The sequence below is a fragment of the Dermochelys coriacea genome, chromosome 2 (genome assembly GCF_009764565.3).
Source record: "Dermochelys coriacea isolate rDerCor1 chromosome 2, rDerCor1.pri.v4, whole genome shotgun sequence".
NCBI lineage: Eukaryota > Metazoa > Chordata > Testudines > Dermochelyidae > Dermochelys > Dermochelys coriacea.
The window spans coordinates 185,026,433-185,043,162 of NC_050069.1; the positions used below are offsets into that span (position 1 = coordinate 185,026,433).

At 44.3% G+C, this 16,730-nt stretch overlaps 1 long non-coding RNA gene across 1 annotated transcript; it reads right to left on the bottom strand.

Moving 5' to 3' along the window:
* Nucleotides 1-15,053: 15,053 nt before the first annotated feature.
* LOC122458904 lies at nucleotides 15,054-15,476 on the bottom strand. Its single transcript, XR_006279224.1, has 2 exons — nucleotides 15,365-15,476; nucleotides 15,054-15,210 (listed from the first exon to the last, which is right to left on the bottom strand). It is a non-coding gene; the product is annotated as an uncharacterized LOC122458904 (long non-coding RNA).
* Nucleotides 15,477-16,730: the final 1,254 nt, after the last annotated feature.

Below are 16,730 nucleotides of genomic sequence, written 5' to 3' on the forward strand. Positions count from 1 at the left end.
GGAGGGATTTTTTTTTTGAGGGGCGGAATAGAAAAATGATAAATCCTTTTGCTAAAACCTAAGGACTGTCCTTCCTAAAGAGTGGTCCTCATGCATAATTACATTGTTTTAGTATGATGACATCATACTACAGAATCAAGCAGGAGGAAAACTGGAGCTGAGAAGAAATAAAATAGTCTTTGAACCTACACATCTTCAATAATCAGCAACTGGGACTAGAAAAAAAAATCTAAGGTGATAAACTGTCCATATCTGCAAGATCCTAGTATGAAAATGCTCCATTAAAGCTATTGTATAGTAGTTGAGTGTGGAGGAAAGAACTCAATTCCACTAATAACTTTTTAAAAAGCAGGTATACGGGCACTAGTTTGGGAGCAACATGCTCCATCGCCTCTGTCACTTGAAGATATTGCTCCTAAACATTAAGGGAGCAGTTTTTTAAATGGTTACATGCATTTCCAGAGGCTTGTTCATTCCTGATGCTTTCACTACAGCTGCATCAAGACAGCCCCCATAAAGACAGCAGGGGACCATGGTGGCGTACGGGAAAGAACCAGACATACAACAGAAGGAAGTAGGAGAAATACAAGAGGGCAGAGGGATCTGGAGTGCTAGAGAGAGAGATGGAGATTTCATTTCCCTTTTCAGAAGAATTCTGCCCAAAGAAGTTCCTAACAAACAAAAATCCTTGCTTGGAAAATTTCTCTGATGTTGGGTTGCGACTCCCCAAGTCTCAGTATGAAGAGCTGCCTAACTATATACACTGGTGTCAAAGACTATTCTTAATCCTGTCACTCCAGCACTTGGAAACAATCACGCTGCTACAGTTTCTCAGGCACAGCCTACAACTTGTTAATTACATGCACAGTGGCAAACAAAGTGAGCTTGATGCAGCCTCTTGGCTGCTACTGCCCACCGCCCCTTATTTAAAAATAACAATGACTCCCTGTTTAAAGACAGTGATGCAGCTTTTGCAGAAATTGAATAATGATCACCACAATCTGTAACCAGTGGGCCCAGAATACATTGCACAGATCTGACTGTTTGTATGTGTTGTGTGCCAGCGTGAAGTGAAATCATCAAAAGGAAGGATGTGATTTGAATTGGCAAACAATGAATGAATGGTAGTAGACATAAGCACTTTGTGTGTCAAGGATTTGGCACACCATTCATTATTCTAATTAATGTCATCCAAGCCTCCTACATCTGCCATGGGGGGCTATTTTAACGTCTTTCTAGAAAAGCGCTTTATGCCCAGTGCTAGCTGAGTCCTGCTAAAATGCTCAGATTTATAAAAGGGCACATGCACAATTAAAAGCCACAGTGAATCCATGTGTACCTTTTGTTCTATTCAGTGGAACAAAAACCGATATAACAAGCTAGAATTTGTCTAAGTGAGTTAGATTACTGAGAGGCACAAGAATCTGAAAAGGTTTCACATCTCCAATCCAGAAATATCTTCTTCCCATAGCATTCAAGGATAGGATCTGCATGGTCTGAAGTACCCATTCGCATCCTGAACATTGTACTTAGAAAATTCCTCTACGGTTTAGTCATATTTCAGCATCTAGTCGTATTGAACAAACCCAAGCACCAGCTCTCCTGATCACATGGAACTAGGATGGAACTGCATATCTTCTGTGGTAGGTAGGAAACTCTACAGTTTTGCCCGAGTCTGACGACAGAATCTACCCACATGCCCCAATACCACCTTGTTGATGTCCCTTTATCAGAGGCAAACATTTGAACACCTGGATAAATAATCTTTCGATGTGTGGGTTCAAAGAATCACCTGTGCCTCCTTTTGCCAGAGGCTCTGTATTATTCTGCCTTGTGCATTTGTTCTGCATCTCTACTGTTCCGCGGGGTGCTTTTCTTTTTTTTTTTCTTTTTTAAAAACACCCCTGATGGGCAAAAAATTTTCCAACAAAAGTGCTAGTTTAGACAAAGCCTTAGTCTAAAGGTACGTCTACACAACAAGTGCTACAGAGATACAGCTGCTATGCTGCAGCTATGCTGCTGAAGAACTGTAGTGTAGACACTTGCTACAGCAATGGAAGGGGTTTTCCGTTGATGTAGTAAATCCACCCCTTTGAAGAATTCTTCCCTTGACTTAGGGGCAGCTACACTGGAGGTTAGGTTGGTATAACCATGTCTCTTAGAAGTGTGAATTCTTCACATCCCCTGAGCGATGTAGCTAGGTCAACCTAACTTTTAGGTGTAGAACAGGCCTAAGTAATAGATTTTTCTGGCTCAAAAGCTTTGCAATTTCTAAACCGTTAAAACAAGAGGAAATGGTTTATTTTCGGTAAACAAACACTTACTATGAGAGGACCCCCGTGCTCTGGTTCCTCATCCTCAGCCGTTTACCAAGGCCCTCAATGAGTTGGAGGTTAGAATGTGCAACAAATGAATGAACAATGACAAGACAACTCCTTGGGAGTATCATAAGACACATCACAACCATCTTATTTATAAAAAAGATACCACAGGGCAGATCTTTCAAATTTGAAACAACATGGCAACATTTCATTGCAACGTTCTACAAAATGGTGTGATATCTCAGCCCCTTCCCTTAATTTTCTAACTTAGATATGAACTCTGACCTATCATTGAGTTATAAGATGATGGGGTAAAGATTTTAAACTTCCAAGCAAAATACCAGAAAGAGAGTGCATGTGTGTGCGTGTGTGTGTGCGTGCACACACAAGCTCAACAAGTTTTAAACTACTAATATTTACAATAGCCACTAGTTTTGAAGACCCTCGACAATGCTGTGGGCAAAAGGTTGCCCACTGTTATATCCATGCAACCCCAATGTTGCAAAGACACAAGTGAAGGTAGAATTTTATTCACAGTTTTCAAGAAAGCTCATCTTTTGGAGCTGTTGGCCTTTGTAGGCATTTAGCAGTAGAGCCTGTCAAGGTTCCTTCCCCACTCTGAACTCTAGGGTACAGATATGGGGACCCTCAGGAAAGACGCCCTAAGCTTATTCTTACCAGCTTAGGTTAAAAACGTCCCCAAGGTAGAAACTTTGCCTTGTCCTTGAACAGTATGCTGCCACCACCAAGGTTTTAAACAACAGGGAAAGAGACCACTTGGAGACATCTTCCCTCAGAATATCCCCCTTTCCTGGAGAAGGCTTGATAATAATATCCTCACCAATTGGTACAGATGAACACAGATCCAAACCCTTCAATCTTAAGAACAATGAAAAAGCAATCAGGTTCTTAAAAGAAGAATTTTATTTAAAGAAAAGGTAAAAGAATCACCTCTGTAAAATCTGGATGGTAAATACTTTACAGGGTAATCAGATTCAAAACACAGAGAATCCCTCTAGGCAAAACCTTAAGTTACAAAAAACCCCACAAAAACAGGAATATACATTCCCTCCAGCACAGCTTATTTTACAAGCCACTAAAAAAAAGAAAATCTAATGCATTTTCTACCTAGCATTTATAGCATTGTATACAAAAAGGTGGTTACCCTTCCCTTTATATTTATGACAGAGCCAAAAGGCCAAATACTGTAGTCAGAACTGGACCCTTTGGGTTATATTCAGGGCATGAGAAGGTGTCAGAAATTGGCTACAACTTGGAGGGGAACTCCCTGCCAGTGCAAATATGCCAACTCTAAGCCCTTTGCATGCTGCTTACTCCCCTCTCCCCCACTCAGTTGTAGGGAGTCATCAGGTCTGGGAAGTGTCACATCAGAGTTAGGGACGGGACATAGTGGGGTTCTACCTACCTGCCACTGGTATAAGGTCCACAAAGGACCATGCATCAGTGGCATAAGTTAGAACTGTCTAGAAGCAGCTCTGACTCTTGCTAGAGTCGGTGCTGGATCTGAGAATCAGGGAGCTGGAGCTGACTGTCTAATACCTTACCTCTCTCATGAGCCAAACATGAAGCAGCACCACCACCCATGGGCTTCCTGCCATGGCTTCTACTGTTAATTCATAGGGCTTAGTCATCCCAGGGCACCATGATTTCAAAGGTGGAAAGGAAAGGTGCTAGAAGGATCTCTTGGCCCCCAAATCTTTACAGTGGTGGCAGTGAGAACTCCAACCCAACCCACACTGTGTGAGCCAGAACTCCCTGCACCCTATCCCTGGGAAACAAATAAATAAAGTGAGAGAATATAGCCCAATATTTGTGAGACCCCAAATATGACCTATCGTAAAGCATTTGTTCTATATTTTTATTTTTTATGTTATCCCTGCATTCAAGATCCATCCAAAAACCCAGCAGTCAAGTTGAATTACAAACTTCAAAGGACTTATTATAAATAGCACAAAGAGGGAGAGAGAGAGATTTTAAAAATAAGTAGATACTTTACCAAGCATACACTATTTCCAGAGTAATGCTGACATCATGGATGATGCTGATGCACGAACAAAGATGTTTTTGCAGGATAAGGTGCTATGTATTGCAGCTTCAAGTTGTCAAATAAAAATAGCAATGATAATTTCAGCTGCATCCAAAAGACAAAATATTTGCAAAGTGGAAAAGTTCAAAATTACTTGAAAAAAAAATTTCCAAGGTTCTCAGAGGGTATTGCAAACAAGGGAGAAGAATAATCACAAATCAGACCCAGTGTGCACATGGATTAGGTACTGGTATACCAATTTGGTTAGGGGGAATGATTTTTCTATCAATATAATTGTACCACAACAACCCCATAGCGTGGACACAGTTATGCTGGTACGAAGGTGCCTTATACTGGTATAATTATTCCCCTTCCCATATGGAAATAGCTATACCTGCATAAAGTGCCTTTATACTAATGTAACTGGGCCCACATTAGGGAGGTTGTACTGCTTTAACTATGCTGGTATAGTTAAAGTGGTACAAACTTCTAGTGAAGACAAAGCCTTAGAAACCGTAACCAAATACTGAAGCCCTTACTCACTGTCACTGAAGTGAATGGAAGTTTTGCCTGTGTAATTACCTGTAAAAACTGAAGGCTTGATTCTCCACTACCTTGGACCTTGTGTAAAAATGAATTCAATTTACACCTGTGTGTAGGTAACATCTGCATGTTTTATACTCACTTCCCATAGGTGCAAGATGCACTGGTGTTATGACTCTGGCCCTGAGCATGAGCATTGGGGATTTGGCCCCATAAACATGTTTATTTGATAGAAGCCTTTTAAATGTTATGAATACAAGGAGTTTAGATCAGTGTTGCAATATCACAGCTACGAATGTGTGCAACCCCCCCCCAGCCTTATGTATGTAAACAAACACATACAAGCCTATCACAAACAGCAGAGCTGCTAATTAACAACAAGTGGGTCCTCCGATCTCAGGATATGACAGTGATTCGCTCTGCTGTAACCTATCAAATGTATAACTAGAGGAGGAGCTGCAAATCTGTACTGACTGTCCACAAATAGCCTTCCAAACAGAACTGGGGTTTGGACATCTTTGCATTCAAGAAGTAAATGAGGCAAATCTTCACTGTGAGCAATGGTGTGTTTTGAGCAGAACATTGCCCACAAACAATCACAGGAGTGTCACCAAATCCAAGTGCTTTAGAAAGTCCTGACAAACACTGATGCACACACATTACAAAAGCCTGCAGCCATCATCAAGAGGGGAGTTACCCATTTTTGGCCCTTAATACACCCTTTGTAATGTACTGGCTGGTGTGTATATTAGTGTCTTTTTTGCTCTGTACAGCTGGATGGAATTAGTCCTTTTCAAGAGTTTGTGTTTCTGACACCCTCTGGTGGCTGGCCTACAAAAAGGATCTAAACCCTAGGACCAGGGTCAACTCAACCAATTTCCCAAGTAAGCAGGGACATGTCAGGTGAGAGGGTAAAGCACCACTTCCTTGGCAAATAGAATGGAGCAAGGAATTGAAATGCCATCTCCCACCATTCCACCCCAGACACACACCCCTGTACACAAACCAGCAACCCTCCTCCTCTCAATCCAATTCTCCTCACACACTACACACACCTTCACCCACACCCATTACCCCCACAAACATATCCTACCCACTCTACACCACACATCTGGCTTGTACTTAGAACCATCTCTGAGCACACACAGAGCTTCCCACTTCCAGTTTTAGCCCTGGTCTACACTAGGCGTTGAGGTCGAATTTAGCAGCGTTAAATCGATGCAACCCTGCACCTGTCCACATGACGAAGCCCTTTTTTTCGACTTAAAGGGCTCTTAAAATCGATTTCCTTACTCTACCCCCAACAAGGGGATTAGCGCTGAAATCGGTTTTGCTGGGTCGAATTTGGGGTACTGTGGATGCAATGGGATGGTATTGGCCTCCAGGAGCTATCCCAGAGTGCTCCATTGTGACTGCTCTGGACAGCATTCTCAACTCAGATGCACTGACCAGGTAGACAGGAAAAGGCCCGTGAACTTTTGAATTTCAATTTCCTGTTTGGCCAGTGTGGCAAGCTGCAGGTGACCATGCAGAGCTCATCAGCAGAGGTGACCATGATGGAGTCCCAAAATCGCAAAAGAGCTCCAGCATGGATCGAACGGGAGGTACGGGATCTGATCGCTGTATGGGGAGAGGAATCCGTGCTATCAGAACTATGTTCCAGTTTTCAAAATGCCAAAACATTTGTGAAAATCTCCCAGGGCATGAAGGACAGAGGCTATAATAGGGACCCGAAGCAGTGCCGTGTGAAACTTAAGGAGCTGAGGCAAGCCTACCAGAAAACCAGAGAGGCGAACGGCCGCTCTGGGTCAGAGCCCCAAACATGCCGCTTCTGTGATGAGCTGCATGCCATTTTAGGGGGTTCAGCCACCACTACCCCAGCTGTGTTGTTTGACTCCTTCAATGGAGATGGAGGCAACACGGAAACAGGTTTTGGGGACGAGGAAGACGATGATGATGAGGTTGTAGATAGCTCACAGCAAACAAGCAGAGAAACCGGTTTTCCCGACAGCCAGGAACTGTTTCTCACGCTGGACCTGGAGCCAGTACGCCCGAACCCACCCAAGGCTGCCTCCCAGACCCACCAGGCGGAGAAGGGACCTCTGGTGAGTGTACCTTTTAAAAAACTATACAAGATTTAAAAGCAAGCATGTTTAATGATTAATTTGCCACGGCATTTGTGGCTCTCCTGGAGATACCCCCAAAGCCTTTGCAAAAGGTTTCTGGGGAGGGCAGCCTTATTCCATCCACCATGGTAGGACACTTTACCACTCCAGGCCAGTAGCACGTACTCGGGAATCATTGTAGAACAAAGCATTGCAGTGTATGTTTGCTGGCATACAAACATCTGTTCTTTATCTCTCTGTGTTATCCTCAGGAGAGTGATATCATTCATGGTCACCTGGTTGAAATAGGGTGCTTTTCTTAAGGGGACATTCAGAGGTGCCCGTTCCTGCTGGGCTGTTTGCCTATGGATGAACAGAAATGTTCCCCACTGTTAGCCATGCAGTGGGGGGAGGCAAAATGCAACCTTGTAACGAAAGCACATGTGCTATTTATGTAATGTTAACAGCAAGGTTTACCGTGAAAGAGTTTACCCATTGTTCTATAAAATGTGTGTCTTTTCAAATACCACTGTCCCTTTTTTTTTTCCTCCACCAGCTGCATGTGTTTCAAGGATCACAGGATCTTCTCCTTCCCAGAGGCTACGGGAGATTAGAAGGCGAAAAAAATGCACTCGCGATGAAATGTTCTCTGAGCTCATGCTGTCCTCCCACGCTGACAGATCACAGACGAACGCGTGGAGGCAGACAATGTCAGAGTGCAGGAAAGCACAAAATGACCGGGAGGAGAGGTGGCGGGCTGAAGAGAGTAAGTGGCGGGCTGAAGAGAGGGCTGAAGCTGAAAGGTGGCGGCAGCGTGATGAGAGGAGGCAGGATTCAATGCTGAGGCTGCTGGAGGATCAAACTAACATGCTCCAGCGTATGGTTGAGCTGCAGTAAAGGCAGCAGGAGCACAGACCGCCGCTACAGCTCCTGTGTAACCAACCGCCCTCCTCCCCAAGTTCCATGGCCTCCTCACCCAGATGCCCAAGAATGCGGTGGGGGGGCCTCTGGCCACCCAGCCACTCCACCCCAGAGGACTGCCCAAGTAACAGAAGGCTGGCATTCAATAAGTTTTAAACTTTTAAAGTGCTGTGTGGCCTTGTCCTTCCCTCCTCCACCATCCCTCCTGGGCTACCTTGGTAATTATCCCCCATTTGTGTGATGAATGAATAAAGAGTGTATGAATGTGAAGCAACAATGACTTTATTGCCTCTGCAAGAGGTGATCGAAGGGAGGTGGGGAAGGTGGTTAGCTTACAGGGAAGTAGAGTGAACCAAGGGGCGGGGGATTTCATCAAGGACAAACAAACAGAACTTTCACACCGTAGTCTGGCCAGTCATGAAACTGGTTTTCAAAGCTTCTCTGATGCGCACCACACCCTCCTGTGCTCTTCTAACTGCCCTGGTGTCTGGCTTTGCGTAACCAGCAGCCAGGCGATTTGCCTCAACCTCCCACCCCGCCATAAACGTCTCCCCCTTACTCTCACAGATATTGTGGAGTGCACAGCAAGCAGTAATAACAGTGGGAATATTGGTTTTGCTGAGGTCTAACTGAGTCATTAAACTGCACAGCACGCTTTTAAACGTCCAAATTCACATTCTACCACCATTCTGCACTTGCTCAGCCTGTAGTTGAACAGCTCCTGACTACTCTCCATGCTGCCTATGTATGGCTTCATGAGCCATGGCATTAAGGGGTAGGCTGGGTCCCCAAGGATAACTATAGGCATTTCAATATCCCCAACGGTTATTTTCTGGTCTGGGAAGAAAGTCCCTTCCTGCAGCTTTTGAAACACACTAGAGTTCCTGAAGATGCGAGCGTCATGTACCTTTCCCGGCCATCCCATGTTGATGTTGGTGAAATGTCCCTTGTGATCCACCAGTGCTTGCCGCACTATTGAAAAAGTACCCCTTGCAGTTTATGTACTCGCTGGCTTGGTGCTCCAATGCTAAGATAGGGATATGGGTTCCGTCTATGGCCCCACCATAGTTAGGGAATCCCATTGCAGCAAAGCCATCTACTATGACCTGCACATTTCCTAGGGTCACTACCCTTGATATCAGCAGATCTTTGATTGCGTTGGCTACTTGCATCACAGCAGTCCCCACAGTAGATTTGCCCACTCCAAATTGATTCCCAACTGACCGGTAGCTGTCTGGCGTTGCGAGCTTCCACAGGGCTATTGCCACTCACTTCTCAACTGTGAGGGCTGCTCTCATCTTGGTATTCTTGCGCCTCAGGGCAGGGGAAAGCAAATCACAAAGTTCCATGAAAGTGCCCTTACGCATGCGAAAGTTTCGCAGCCACTGGGAATCGTCCCAGACCTGCAACACTATGCAGTCCCACCAGTCTGTGCTTGTTTCCCGAGCCCAGAATCGGCGTTCCACTGCATGAACCTGCCCCATTGGCACCATGATGCCCACATTGCCAGGGCACGTGCTTTGAGAGAAGTCTGTGTCCATGTCCTCATCACTCTTGTCACCGCGCTGATGTCGCCTACTTGCCCGGTTTCGCTTTGCCAGGTTCTGGTGCTGCATATACTGCTGGATAATGCGTGTGGTGTTTAATGTGCTCTTAATTGCCAAAGTGATCTGAGCGGGCTCCATGCTTGCCGGGGTATGGCGTCTGCACAGAAAAAAGGCGCAGAACGATTGTCTTCTGTTGCCCTGACGGAGGGAGGGGCGACTGACAACATGGCTTACAGGGTTGGCTTACAGGGAATTAAAATCAACAAAGGGGGCTTTGCGAGAAACTGAATGGCCGCCTCAAGGATAGAACTCAAAACTGGGTTTAGCACGCCGTCTATTTCATAGAGGGAGGGAGGAGAAAATGAATACAAAACAAATCTGGTCTATTTCTTGTTTTGAGCCACTTCATCTATCTTTATACATCATGCTGGCATCAGACTGTGCAGTACAACCGCTAGCCATCGTCACCTCCTGGGTGCTCGGCAGAAGACGATGCAGTATGATTACTGGCCATCGTCTTCTGCTGGCTGCAAATTAAAAGACAGTGCACTGCCGGTAGGATTCAATCACCATGAGACGAAACAAGGGAAATGACCTGGCTGAGTCACTCCCATGTTTGCCCAGGCGCCCGGTTAAAAGAGCACCCAGGACTACATCGATGACGGCTACCAGTCATACTGCACTGTCTGCTGCCAAAAGGCAATAAACTACTGCTGTGTAGCAATGCAGTACTATGTCTGCCAACACCCAGGAGACATATGGTGACGGTTAGCTGAGCGGGCTCCATGCCTGCCATGGTATGGCGTCTGCACAGGTAACTCAAGAAAAAAGGTGCAAAACGATTGTTTGCCCTTGCTTTTATGGAGGGAGGGAGGGAACGGGGGCCTGACGATATGTACCCAGAACCACCCGCGACAATGTTTTAGCCCCATCAGGCACTGGGATTTCTACCCAGAATTCAAATGGGCGGTGGAGACTGCGGGAACTGTGGGATAGCTACCCACAGTGCAAAGCTCCAGAAGTCGACTGTTGCCTCGGTACTGTGGACAGAGTCCGCCGACTACATGCACTTAGAGCATTTGTGTGGGGACACACACACTCGACTGCATAAAACGCTTTCTACAAAACCGACTTCTATAAATTCGACCTAATTTCGTAGTGTAGACATACCCTTAGAACGGCTCTAAGTTATGTCTGGCTGCCATTCTGACAGCCAGAAATCACTAGAGTGCAGTGTCATTCCGGCTATGTCCTCTTTCCACTGCTGAGGCCCCCTACCGCAGGTGTCAGAAGGGAGGTGACATGGAGCTGCTACACCCAATATATGCCACCCAGTGTTTCTCCCTACACTGAAGGCATCCTCAGGAGACTGGTCAAACCAGCTTTCCTGCCCCCTTGCACCAACAGATCAACAAGAAAGGGTTGGAGTGGGACCAAAGTCCTCGCCTAGTGCGTGAAGGAACAGAGTGGGTGGATGAGCATGGGGGATGGATGTGGGAGGTTGTACTCGGAACATGCAGAATTTTTGTCTTGAAACATTTTTAGTTTGAGCAGGTCTTTATACAGGAAAGTCTAGTCAAAGAAGAGGTGGATCTGGCTAGTATAGAGTACAAAAGGCCTGATTCTCCACTGCCTTTTACATTGTTTAAGTCCCTTCTCTCCTCTGAATTCTTTGGACCTGATTCTCTGTTGCCCTGCATCTTATGCAGTCATGTACGCCTGTGCAAAGGGAGTGAAAAATCAATGAAAAACACTATTGGCTCAGAGTGTTGGCATTTTACACAGGTGTAAATGACCACACAAGGTGCAGGACAGCAGAGAGTCATGTCCAAAAACTTTTAGCAGTAGATCTGCCCTCCCGGGCAGCACCACTGGAGTCTGGTAGCAACGATTAGAAGGAAAGGCAGGTGGTACTACAGAGGGTTTGAGCAGTGAACATTTCAGATCAAAGTGTGTTTAAACAATGTAGCAAAGAGACTAACAGCTTTCAATATGCATTTCTTTTTAAGATTCCACTTTCTCCAGTTACTCAACTGGATCAATTCTCTTTAGCAACAAAGCTGAATACTCATGCTCCTTTCATCTCAGCTCCTCCTTTGCTTTCCTTTCAAAGCTCTGGCAGTAGGCTGCCTCGGCATTTCTGAAAAGACATTCTGTTGCGTACCACTCAGGTCAACAAAAAGGACTGAGTAATATTATTCTCTGTGTGTTTTAAGACTGCATTAACACAGCTGTCACTGACTGTGTTAAATGAAGCAGTGACTCATGCTATATTCAGAGTATAGAAGGAAGCGTGGGTAGTATTTCATATCTCTTGAAAAGCTATTATTTCAGATTACGTTTAAAGAGAGAAGGGCAATGACTTTAAAGAGAATAAACAATAGATTACCGATGATGTATCGTACTAAAAAAGTTTGGTCACATTTTATGCAGAGCTGTCAACATCAGGCAGCATGAGGCTCACAAGTGACAGGAAAGTTCACAGGAACTTTTCAATAAAGAGTACCGGATGGAAAAAAATTAAGAACTGGGCACTCTAAATATGCTTTATCTAGTCACTAAGACAGATTTTCTGTGCTGTGCCAGCAGAGACATGCAGAATGAGGCCTCTTGTTTGCCTGCTTCACATGCAGTCATTCACACCTGTAGAAACTGGGTGCAAAATGCTACCATTCTAATCTGATAGCAATTCCACACCCATTTTGCGCTGGCGTAAATGACTACCCAAGGCACAGGGCAATGGAAAATAAAGCGCTTGTCTACATGGTTCATTAGTGCATACCAACTCAGGGTTGTAAAATGTAGCGCACATCAGCATGTCACTCACTTCCTGTTGATGTGGACCCCATTGGCACTCACTAAAAATTCTTTAGTGAACAATGATGTAGTACTGTTTGAATTGGGTTGATGTAAATGCATGCTAGGAACTTTTAGTACAGGACAGCAAGCGCCACCTGGACAGTTAGTACATGAAACACCAGTGTGCACTAGAACGTACACCCCCTGCTGGCAGTGGTGGATTATATATCAGAGGGATAAATACAGGAGAGGGAGAGGAATTATTTCAGCTCAGCACCAATGTGGACACAAGAACAAATGGGTATAAACTGGCCACCAGGAAGTTTAAACTTGAAACTTGAAATCAGACGAAGGTTTTTAACCATCAGAGGAGTGAAGTTTTGGAATAGCCTTCCAAGGGAAGCAGTGGGAGCAAAAGATCTATCTGGCTTTAAGATTCTACTCGATAAGTTTATGGAGGAGATGGTATGATGGGATAATGGGATTTTGGTAAGTAATTGATCTTTAAATATTCAGGGTAAATAGACCAAATCCCCTGAGATGGGATATTAGATGGATGGGATCTGAGTTACTATAGAAAATTCTTTCCTGGGTATCTGGCTGGTGAATCTTGCCCATATGCTCAGGGTTTAGCTGATTGCCATATTTGGGGTCGGGAAGGAATTTTCCTCCAGGGCCGATTGGAGAGGCCCTGGAGGTTTTTTGCCTTCCTCTGTAGTATGGGGCATGGTTGACTTGAGGGAGGCTTCTCTGCTCCTTGAAGTATTTGAACCATGATTTAAGGACTTCAATAGCTCAGACATGGGTGAGGTTTTTCATAGGAGTGGGTGGGTGAGATTCTGTGGCCTGCGCTGTGCAGGAGGTCAGACTAGATGATCAGAATGATCCCTTCTGACCTTAGTATCTATGAATGATTTTGCTGCCCTAGGCCCAGAAATAATTGCCACCCCCCCACCTCAGCTCTGCTCCAACTCTGTCTCCTCCCCTGAGCGTGCCACCGGGTCCTGCTTCTCCCCACTACCTGCCAGTGCTTGTGCATGAAACATCTTCGCGAAGGAGGGGGGAGGGGGAATGGGGCACACTCAGGAGAGGAGTCGCGGCTGGGGTGGGGATTGGGGAGGGGACCAATGGGGCAGAGAGGGGGATGGGGAATGGGGGGGGGAAGGGGGCAGAGGATACAAACCAGCACCGGGGAAGCAGCCTCTGACTGCTATTACAAATTTGCCGCCCCAGCAAATTTGTCAGCCTAGGCGTTAATACGCCACTGCCTGCTGGTGCACTCTAACACACTGTGTAGATAAGCCCCGAGAGCCAAGGAATCCACAGGGAAAAGACAACAGACTTTGCTTTTTCCTCTTTCTTCACCCAACTCCACCAGCGTTTCGCTTGCCCTAAATAGTTAAAGGAAAATGAAGCCCAAAGTAAAAGCTGAGAACAGAAATAATCAATGAAATCTATAAAACATTGTTTTGGTCAGAAACAAAAATTGCTTTCTTGATATCTCTGCTTTCCTGGGCTTGCTGGATTCTTTCACAGACAAAGGCCAGGTGATAGTTACCACTCACATTTCCTGGTCTTCCTGCATGCGGGCCATGTAAGTGCCTAGATAAATAGACCACCTATGGCGTGTCGGATTCCTTTTGAAATCATCAGCACTGTTTATTAATAATGAAGGAATTTATTGTTGAGAAACCCAAGGCACTTGTCCTTTCCCTGGCCTGAGCACTCTAAAAGCCTATTGACCTAGTAAACACCAGGATTAAGAGACCAAGAGAGACCATCATGATGAGTACTAAGATTGTTTTCCCATACTACTTCCTAGCAGGGGAAGAAAGGGCTATAAAGCAGCTATTTTCCAGTTGTTTCCATGGGAACTTTAACTTCCACCTGGCTGCCCATCAGAGAGACAGAAAATTTAACTCTCTCATGGAGGACAGCAGCCTCCTGAGCAGTACATGCAACAGGCATCAGTCTGATGAAGGATGGAACTCACAATCCTCTGGCTGAGCAGTAAGACAATAATGGGTCAAACCCTGAAAGGCTCTAAGTGCCTTCTCAGCACTCCTTAAGATTTGGACCATTTAAGTAGTGTGAGATTTTCCAAAGAGCTCAATGTTGGACTAATTCTGCTCCCTTTAAAGTCAATTGGTTTCAATGCCAGTAGAGTTGGGTCAGCACTGAAAGCTTCTGAAAATGCCACTGCTACCATTAATAGTGTTATGCAAACTATTTGTATAATCTTCCCAATAAACCTGAAGTAGGTGGGGAAACAGGCATAAGTGAGGTTTCAGAGTAGCAGCCATGTTAGTCTCTATCCGCAAAAAGAAAGGGGGACTTGTGGCACCTTAGAGACTAACAAATTTTTTTGAGTCTCTAAGGTGCCTCCTTTTCTTTTTGAGGCATAAGTGACTTTCCCAAAGCCACCCAACAAATTGTTGGTATTCAGTTGGCTGTTGATGTTAAATGCCTTTAGACAGATCAATTCTAATAATGTTTATAGTCTATGAATACAACAATGCAAATCTGGCAGAAACTGGTGGCTGAGCAGTCATGTTTTGGAAAGTGGATTGTTTACTTTGGCTTTTCATACAGACGTATTGCTTCTAAGCACTATTATTTCAAAGGCCCTGAATTCATTTGAGATCCTCCCTTGATCTCTTTTCCTCCTTTCAACATTTGCTATACTAATTTCATATTGTCCAGTGATGCTTTATCTGATATAGTGTGGTATTTATTGTTTCTGTGTTCCAAGGCTTTTCCTTTTTTGGGAGGGGGCACGTGGATGTTCATTTTCAGCTTCAATTGATGGTGCTGGTCTTGCGTGACATCTGATTTATGTTGCTGATTTTCTGGTACACTAAGCAAAATCAAAGTAATGAAAATGACAACCAGCAACCTCAAAAGTTGCCAGTTTCATCATTTTTTCCCTTCACACTTTTTATTCAAAGGCCATCCAATAATAAACTAACCAGCATAAACCAAAACACATGCACAAACAACAGGAAATTGTACTCCAGCCTCACTATACTCCAACAGTGGCCTAAGTGCAGCTTACAGGCTTTTCTACAATGTGGCATAAACCTTCATCTTTAATACAGATCCCTGCTTACATTGCCCCATCTTGATCCAACTTGGCCATCATACTGTCATCTTAAAGATGTTGGCAGCTGTCAGAGTCTCTAGTTGATGGATATTAGTTGTGAACATCAATACAAGGAGTTTAGATCAATGTTGCAGTATCACAGCTAGGAACGTGTGCAAAAAAACCCCAAAAACCTTATGTATGTAAACAAACTATCCAATCAAACACAAACAAGCCTATTGCAAACAGCAGAGCTGCTAATAATTAACAAATGGGTCCTCCAATCTGAGGATATAATAGCAACTCACTCTTCTGTAACTGATCAAATGCATAACTAGAGGAGGAGCTACAAATCTATACTGACTGATCACAAATCACTCCTGTGATTGTTTGTCACGGTCTTTGGTTGGTCAAAGATTGAGAGCCGCTAGTCTAGATTGTATTTCAGATTTACTTTTTAATCTATCTGCTCTGAAGTGCCTGATATGCTCTTCCAAAGAAGTGGACCAGCACAATTCTATCTGCAGGCTTTCAAGTAAATGTTTTTGGAAAATTCGTACAAATTCTGGTCAAGATGTATTTTGTTGTCAGATGCTTTTTCTTCCTTCCCTCTATAAGCAAAAATTCATTGTATAAATGCCAACTTGTGTTCTTTGATGTAACAGTTTCCTGGGGTGTTTCATGACCACTTCATCTGTTCCAAAGGAAGATGGAGGACACCTTTTCAACACCAGATGGGGTATAACACAACCTATTTGGTATAAATCTTATAGCTAGCAGCTTAAAGGCAGTAATTGGAACAGCTTGATAAATACTTTCTTTTTCTGATGCTCCAAATTGCAATCTGGTGGAGAATAACCTTAATTTTTTAACAACCTTCCTTTGTTGTTGTTGTTGTTGACTAATACCGATTAGAATAATTTCATATAAAGGTGCCAATTTTGAGGCTCACTAAGGTAATCTGGCAAATTAAGCAGTTTATATTCCAGGAGGGTTTGGATGACTACATTCCAGTAACACTCAGCCTACCTTTGAGTACCCACTTCTTCCACAACGCCTATACAAGGATGAGTCAACCAAGACAGTTTTATTTTATTGACAAGGTGCATGCAAAGCACATCTGAATAACTTGCATATTATTGCCGTTATTGTTGTCTTTCTGCCTTTGCCATGCTGGTTTGCTGCCCCTTTCCTGCATCCACTGTGAAAGTATGTATTACATTCCTTGGGGCATGGACCACGTCCCATTCATTGATACTGCGAGGCACATACTTGACTGCTGTAACATAATAAATAAATACATACAAATAATGCATGGCATGCAGAATTTTGGAGTAGAAATCTGTGAATCTGAGCAGAACATTG